Genomic DNA, 9,653 nt, shown 5'->3' on the forward strand with positions numbered 1-9,653 from the left:
CTGGTTCTTATCAAGGACATACAGGGGCTACATTTTTTTAATATGTAAGCATGATCACACGATCCTCCATTTTGCAAATAGGCACTTCCAGAATTGCGAAATACTTAGTATTAATAGTGATGTTTAGAGAGAGATCGAGATCATAGTTTTGGGGCTTTTAAACACTTGATGTCAAGTTGTTTTCTTCTCTTGTGACTAGTTTTTGAGTTAAATGTTAATTTTTGATCAGATTATTTGGACTCTAAAAGATTAATTCGTTTCTCTGGAAATATTGTATTCATAAAGAATTATACCAACATATCTAATCATTCTGTATCAACAGTTAGTCTAGGTCCCTGGTCTTGGGACTCTCGATTTGGCGGGATATTATTAAACACCACTACGGGAACCAGACTCATAAAAAAATAACAAAAAGCAGTGGCGTAATACAGATTTTTCGCGCACGCGCGATGGTTGTTGAAACCAGGGGGAACGATCTTTCATATGTTGGAGATTTTCAAAATAAATGTTATTTAAACTGAATAACGAACAACTTCATTAGAAAAAGCGCGTTATTAAAAATTATTATCAAAGGCGTTGTAAAATGAGGATTCAGTCATTAAACAGCCCAGTTCCCTAACGCCGCTCCTCCCCCCTTCTCTTCAGCATTCTCGATGTCAAAGAGATATTTTTCTCTCAATTTTTGAAGGTCTTTCGGTAACTTGCGCCTCGCTTATAGTACAGTCTATGTTTGTTGACACCGTTGTGCGCGAGTTATCGAGGGAGATAAGCAATTCCTTTTTTATTCTGACAGCCATTATATATATATATATATATATATATATATATATATATATATATATATATATATATATATATATATATATATATATATAATTAAACAAATCAAACAATGTATATCAGTAAATGATTTTATTGCTCAAAAAATTATGTTGGTGGGTCTGAAAAGCCCCTAATATCTTAGGGTGGCTACCAAGTTTCAAAACTGCCTTCCCCTGGTCCCATGTATGTTTTAATGGAACAACCGTAAGGACTGGTTACCTGTTGTTCGTTGCTGACTTTGTGATTTCCAAGACTTGATGTAGTAACACTATTACATAACTCTCTTGCTTTCCTCCAACCTGTGTAGTAATATCACTCTATTTCCATGGTATAGGTCTACCATTTATTTTATCATTTAAAAAATATGATGTATACAAATTATTACAGCTATTCCTTACACTGTCTCCAGAATGTAAAAAAAAAATCCGTGTTCAGTGGATAGACTGTCTCAGATGTGGGATGTCACAGGTTCGAACCCAATCTGAGTCATACCAGAGATTTATAAAAATGTTACAAACAGCTGAGAAGTCCTAGCACTAACCTCTCAGTGCTGAACATCTAGCGAGACAAATGTTAGTACCATTTTCATAAGTTTTTGTTATGACTCTGCCGAGGTGCAAACCCTTGACCTGCAGCACCCAAGGCAGACATGCGGCATGATGCCCCAGTGCTAGACATCACTATAAACTGCCACAATGTAGACATCGTAGCGATATGAATGAAATTTTTTTAAACTACGTTAATAATCAAAATCTCAGACACACACACACCCATGCTATTTTTATGATCTTAAATTTAGATGTTTTATTTTGTTTTAAAATTTCTTACTGCTACAGTGTCTTTTCCGTTTTTGCTAGAAATCGACTTAAGTCTGAATTTAATTTATTATAATATATCATTTCTGGTTTTATTAGGAAAATCTCCAAGAACTGAGCTTACCAACATATCTAATTGTTCTTTATCTAATGTTTGTTTAGTTTTTGTTTTCAATACTGCACAGCGAACCCACCAAATCATGTGCATGTAGTAACAATATCCTTTTTCCAGGCAATGACTTTGTGATCTCCAAGACTTGATGTAGTAACAATACTATATAACTCTCTTGCTTTCCTCCAACCTGTGTAGTAACATCACTCTATTTCCGTGGTATATGTCTAGCATTTATTTTGTCATTTAAAAAATATGATGTATTAAAATTGTTACAGCTATTCCTTACACTGTCTCCGGAATGTAAAAAAGAATCCGTGTTCAGTGGATAGACTGTCTGTCTCAGATGTGGGAGGTCACAGGTTCGAACCATCTCTGAGTCATACCAGAGATTTATAAAAATGTTACAAACAGCTGAGAAGTCCTAGCACTAACCTCTCAATGCTGAACATCTAGCGAGACAAATGTTAGTACCATTTTCATAAGTTTTTGTTATGACTCTGCCGGGGTTCAAACCCTTGACCTGCAGCACCCAAGGCAGACATGCGGCATGATGCCCCAGTGCTAGACATCACTATAAACTGCCACAATGTAGACATCGTAGCGATATGACTGAATGTTTTAAAACTACATTAATAATCAAAATCTCAGGCACACACATACCCATGCTATTTATATGATCTTAAATTGAGATATTTTATTATGTTTCAAAATTTCTTATGGCTACAAAGTATTTTCATTTATTTATTTTTTTTAGAAATCGACTTCAGTCTGAATTTTTTTTAATATATCATTTTGGTTTCTCTAGGAAAATTTCCAAGAACTGAGTTTACCAACATATCTAATCATTTTTTATCTAATATTTGTTTAGACTTTTTTCCCATAACTGCACAGCGAACCCACCAAATCATGTATTTGTAGTAACATTACCCTTTCTCCATGCACTGACTTTGTGATCTCCAAGACTTGATGTAATAACAATACTGCATAACTCTCTTGCTTTCCTCCGACCTATGTAGTAACATCACTCTATTTCCATGGTATAGGTCTAGCATATATTTTGTTTGTCTTTTAAAAAATGTATTAAAATTACTACAGCTATTCCTTACACTGTCTCCAGAATGTAAAAACAAATCCGTATTCAGTGGATAGACTGTCTGTCTCAGATGTGGGAGGTCACAGGTTCGAACCCTGTCTGAGTCATACCAGAGATTTATAAAAATGATACAAACAGCTGAGAAGTCCCAGCACTAACCTCATAATGCTGATCATGTAGCGAGACAAATGTTAGTACCATTTTTATTAGTTTTTGTCATGACTCTATCGTGGTACAAACCCGTGACGTGCCGCATCCGAGGCAGACATGTGGCATGATGCCCCAGTGCTAGACATCACTATAAACTGCCACAATGTAGACATCGAAGCGATATGACTGAAATTTTTTAAAACTACGTTAATAATCAAAATCTCAGACACACACATACCCATGCTATTTATATGATCTTAAATTGAGATATTTTATTTTGTTTTAAAATTTCTTATTGCTAATGTGTCTTTTCACTTTTTTTTTGTTTGAAATCGACTTCAGTCTGAATTTTATTTTAATTTATCATTTCTGGTTTTTCCAGGAAAATCTCCGAGAATTGAGTTTACCAACATATCTAATCATTCTTTATCTAATTTATGTTTAGGCTTTTTTCCAATACTGCACAGCGAACCCACCAAATCATGTACATATAGTAAATTACCGTTTTTCCAGGCAATGACTTTGTGATCTCTAAGACTTGATGTAGTAACATTACTATATAACTCTCTTGCTTTCCTCCAACCTGTGTAGTAACATCACTCTATTTCCGTGATATATGTCTAGAATTTACTTTGTCATTTAAAAAATATGATGTATTAAAATTATTACAGATATTCCTTACACTGTCTCCAGAATGTAAAAAAAACAAACGTGTTCAGTGAATAGACTGTCTCAGATGTGGGAGGTCACAGGTTCGAACCCTGTCTGAGTCATACCAGAGATTAATAAAAATGATACAAACAGCTGGCACGCTAGAAACTTAGCATAATGAGGTTAGTGTTAAGACGGGTCGGCCTGGTGTCAGGATAACATGACTGGGATGGTCATGACGCTACATGTCTGTGGCATCATGCCCCAGTGCATGACATCACTATAAACTGCTGCACAGACATCATAGCGATATAACTGAAAATTTGTTAAATCTATATTAAAAATCCAAATCACACACACGTAGTAATATTACTCTACTGGTTATCAACTGTGACTTCCTTCCCTAGAAAACATTGCTGATCTCCATGCATAGTGTAGTTATATTAGAAACTATCATATGACTTTGTATAGAATAGGAAAATTCCATGAGAGTTTTAAGTCTTACACAAGGATATGCTGAGTGTTTAATGCAAACTTGTAATCCCAAGGATGGAATTTTTAATCCTACAATACAGCACAATGATGGATTCTTTTTCTTACATTTTTGTGCTAAAAAGTGTAGTCCACATGAAAAAGGCTTACCATGAATACTGCTGTAATTTTCAAGTAGCAAAACAACCACTGAAAACTTCCTTACCATAACACAGAGCATGTAAAGTTAGATTTAAACTGAAATATTCAGTGTAAACTTTCACTGACATTTAAAAACATTTTAGCTTTCAAAGAACAGTACCAGTAGCTAAAATGGCTATAGTAACTGCAATGTATAGTGTCAGAATTGTGTACTGAGTAGAGCTTGTGCAATGATACAGATATCTACAGATCGCGAGATGAAGTCCACTTTTATTGATAAGAATAATCATGACAAATAATAACAACATAGTTCTCGATTCAACTTGAGCGATAATTGATCTAAACTTAAGAAAAACACACAGAACATACATTTTTAAACAAAGATCAATTACAACAACAGATTTTCCAACTCAGAATTTGGACTTTAGAAGCTGTTTATGTAGCCAGGTCAATCAGTGTGAAACATGTTTGTGGGACTTAAACGACTGCTTAATTTCGTATGTAGATTTGTTGAAAATAATGTTTAATTTGATTATTGGGACACAATTTCAAGCGATGATGCAAATAATAAAGTGTTAGATATTGTGTATACAATATGCTCCCAGTAAATTGTCAAAATATTCCGAAGTCATGATAAAGGTCGGGTGTGACACACGAGCAAGCAACATTGCACTGATTTTCTAAAGTGGAAAATACAGCCATACATATATGAATGTGAGAATATTGCTATGTTACCTAGTTGGGGTTAGTTCAGGTAATTAGGATCCTTGTAATTTAAAATTAGATTAATTTCTTCATGATGGGATAGTAGTGAATGGGGATGGTATAGGGTCTATGGGACTTATCATTAAAAATACCCTTGGGAACATATAGGGTCTATGTAAATTTAACATGGAGAAAAATCGTGGGAACATATAGGGTCTATGGGAATTAACATGGCCAAAAACCCTGGGACAATATAGGGTCTATGTAAATTTAACATGGCCAAAAAAACCCTGGGACTGTATAGGGTCTATGTAAAATTGAAATAGGGAGGGTCTCTATTTTTTTTTTTAAAAAAAAATTAAAAAAATAAATAAAAAATAAAATAAAAAAGGGGTAGGCAATTCAAAGGCTATCTCTTTTCGAGAAATATGGGGGCCCTGAAAAGGGCCTTTGGGTTTTCTTCTTCTTCTAATTTCTTCTTTTTCTCCACCAAGTTCTTATTTTATCTCCTACACTCTTCTTCCCTTTCCTTTTTTTCTTCTCCTCCTCTTCTTTCTTCTTCTCTTCCTCCTCTTCTTTCTTCCTCTTTTCATTTTCTTCTTCTTTTTCAATTTTTTCGTTCCATTTGCGTATTCTTATTCTTTCCTCTTCATCCTCCTTCTCCTCCTTTATCTCTTTCATGACACCACTAATCTTGTCCTTTGCTTTTCTTAAGTTATTAATTTCCATCTTTACACGATGGGGACTATAGGAATAATGGTCTTCAACGAGTCTTATTAGCATCTGTTCCATTATTCCTAAGTTGTCTAAAACGTCTTGCGAGGTTTGTATTTTGTCCATTTGGTTTGACGCCATCTTCTTTTTATTCTTTGCAGAATGGTTTGAACAACGAACACTGTGGGTTCTTATAGTAAAAGCGCGGACGTGAAGGAAAACATCCCCCTAATAACATAAAATTGATCTTACCTAGATCATGACCTAACATCGCGCGTACGTGAAGGAAAACATCCCCCTACTTTCTCATTTCATATAACCACAACTATACTCTCTACATACGCTAAGAATCAATAAATAAACCCATAATCTACTATTCACACAAACTTACTTCACCATTTACAAACACAAACTTACTTCAACATTTACAAACAGAAACACACACACACAATCACATACACTTTCACTATTAAAAAAGTGTTAGTGTTTATTTTCACACTACTCTACCTACACACATTGGCAAATCGATCGTTATTTCTTTTCTAGAGTATTGGGTAGCCCTGAAAAGGGCTGTTGGTTTTTTTAAAACTCCAGATGCACCTATCTAATGGTTGCACCTTCCTGGCCTTGCGCCACACACGCATCTTCTTCCCCAGTCTTCTTTCACCTTTCTTCTGGGGAGCGCAGAGGGAGGATGATTCGCTTCAACACCCCAATCCTCTGTCTCGGGAATATTGAACGACATCCTCTCTTCTCTTTTCTTTTCCTCTTCTTCCCTCTCTCTTCTCTCCTCCTCTTCTTTCTTCATTCTTCTTCTTCTACGATAGCCTCCGCTGATAGTTCGTTTACTATGCGCCTGGCATATTCCAGGTGCATCTGGAGTTCTAACAGTTTCACTATTCTGCTATTCATTCTTGTGTTGATCAATCAACAAGGGTAGCTGGACTGCCGAGCGAGTTTCAATTTATACTGAAAGCGCGGACGTGATGGAAAACATCCCCCTAAAAACATAAAATTCATCTTACCTAGATCATGACCAAAAAAAACAACAACAACGCGCGGACCTAAAAGAAACACTCACTCACTTTTTATGCTACCCATCACTATTTTAAAATTTTTTATAAATCACTTCAATAGACTATTTACATACGCAAAGCAATCCAATTTAACCCCAAATATACACCTCAAACACCAAAAAAGACATTATTTTAATCTACTATCCATACCAACTTACTTAATCACTTACAAACACAAACACACAAACACATACCCTGACATTTTTTTTAAAAAAGAGTTAGTGTTTATTTTCACACTACTCTACCTACACACATTGGCAAATGGATCGTTATTTCTTTTCTAGAGTATTGGGTAGCCCTGAAAAGGGCTGTTTTTTTTGTTTTGCTATGGCATTCTTTTTTAGTTTCTAAGAATGCGATGTCCTCTGAGGATAGACTTTCTGGCGATAGGTCTGCTTCTTCAAAAAGAGAAGAAGAACTCTTTGGTGTCGATACGGCAATCGACAAAGCCTCTGTCAGCTTCAGGTTGCTGCTGCTGCTGCTGTTGTTGCTGCTGTTGCTGCTGTTGCTGCTGTCTCTGAAGTCTGTACTTCTCTGTCCATTCTTCTTTTTCCCTGTTCATTTCTTCTCTGAAGAGCTCTTCTATCAGGTCTTCAGTGATTTTTAACATTCTCACATTCTCTATTTCTTCTGGCTTCGGTATCAGACTGTGTCTGACCCTATGCAAATTCACGTAGGCTTCGTTGAGCTTAGCTAGTTTGGAGCACATCTTCGTAGGAGGATGAGTCGACAATGGATGGTTAGACTGGGAACAAACCGGTTCTTAAAGTCAAAGCGCGGACGTGAAGGAAAACATCCCCCACACGGTTTTTCGAGCCGCAACGTTCATGAGAGGGATAGTAAGAAATGAAAGAGCATCAATCCAACATTCTTATAGCTAAACAAAAGACAAAAGCATTTTTTCAAAACACAACATTTTTTATTCAAAAATCACTTAACACTAAACAACAACTCTAACATTTTTAACAATAATCCAACAATATAACATCAAACAATTTTTTTCAAATCACAAACATTTTTTTCTCAATGCACAATCTACTTTAAACAGGGCTGACAACGTTGTGAATGAAATTGTGATTTCCACTGTTGGAAATCATTAGGCCATTGATGGACACTACGTTTCCTAGCTTGAGACAAAAGATAAGCATAATGGTCACAAAACCATCGATCTACTTTCACATCGTTTCTAGCAGAAGAACGAGGATCAAAATGAGTCACTAAATGTTCTAAGGAATAGCCCAGGCTGCGATGATGCAGAAAATACACACAGTACTGTCCACACACCAAGGAATCTGTGCCTTGTAATTTCACATTATTGAATCGGGTGGTTTGAGCATTTCTTCTCATAAAGTCGATGATATCGTCTTCCAAAGGGGGCAATCCGTACGAATCGAAATATTCCACACATCCTTCTTGAGGAAAGTAGACGGCTACCCAGTGGGTTCCTGGGAGATGACTGTCGTCCGTGTTGATCACGTAAGCTTGATGGTCTTTAGGTTTGCGATGAGGGAGTTCATCTTTAGCACAGACGACAGGATTCCAAGAAGCCGTATACGAACTGTGGTTCAAAAGGTAATAAAGTTCCCAGGTATCCATTGTTTTGAGTTTTCTTCTTCACAGGTAATAATAAGTTGTCAATTCGATCCTGACTTTTTGCTTGAAAATGTCTGACGAATAAACGGTTATTCGTTCTGTTTCCTCACTCTGATTCAGGAGAGCTTCGATACGATGGATCTCTTGAGTGGTTAATGGTGGACAAGAATGTTCACGCAAGTCTTTATACCACTGGTGCAACACGTCTTTGTTCGAGATGAGACTCCAAGCTTCGTCCAGATACTCGTCCAATTTTTCTTCTTGACTTAACATTAGGCATTTATCGTGTTGAATTTGACTGGGATGATCGTTTTGACATCCATAGCAATTTTTCTTGATCAATTCCGTCATTTTATCGACCAAGTGTTTGGCAAAACAGGAGACTAAATGGGCTTCTTGTTCTGGCCATCTCGACTTCATTATGATCACTTCTTCTTCCACAGTCTCCTCACATTTCATGTCCAAAGTTTCTCCACTAGGTAAAGAGGGCTAACAGTCTTCCATGACTTCTAGTAATCTAGAATGACTTCTCTCAAACTGTTGATTTCTATGGTATTGTCAAATTCTGCATACAGGATGACGTTCACTGTGTGATCTGGAGGTGGATTTGCAAACTGAAGTTCCACACGAATCTGGCCTGATTTTATAGGGTGGAAATGTCCCTCGTCGCTGCCTTGGTCTGGAGTGAAATCAAAACCCCACAAAGCATAGCCTCCTGCATAATCGTCGTACGAAATACCGTGACTGGTGTTGGTTCCTAACTGTCCCGTGGCTTCGTACAGGGACAAGTACGATCTCAAATAATTCTTTGCGACACCAAAGTTGGGCTCAAAGGGTCGGGTACACAAGGTCTTGCCGTCGCGACTGACTTCGATCTTGGACACATTGTAATGTTGAAACTCAAAAGGATTTTGATCGTGGGTTCCGTTGAAGGCTGAATTCCTGACGATACCAACAATCAAACGTTTGGGTAACTATCCTTGGAACAGATGATCTTCGATCATGGATCGCTGTCCAGCAGGAATGGTGAACGTTTTCACTTCTACGCGTCGTATCGGATACTTGGCAGTCGTTCTGCTCAACGTCTGACTGACGTCGTTTCCCACTTTAGGTAACACTTCCACACGACGCACGTAAAGTCGGGCTTCTTGAATGATAGTTTTGTATTCGTTGGCATGAGCCATCAAATGGAAAGTGGCACTGCTACGATTCAGTCTCAGACGGATATCCACCCCGTTGAGCAAATACTTTTCTTGTAACCACATGTCCAAATGCAAACGATCCAT

This window comes from Sinohyriopsis cumingii, chromosome 15, assembly GCF_028554795.1.
Source record: "Sinohyriopsis cumingii isolate HCF-2022 chromosome 15, ASM2855479v2, whole genome shotgun sequence".
In the NCBI taxonomy this organism is placed as follows: Eukaryota; Metazoa; Mollusca; class Bivalvia; order Unionida; family Unionidae; genus Sinohyriopsis; species Sinohyriopsis cumingii.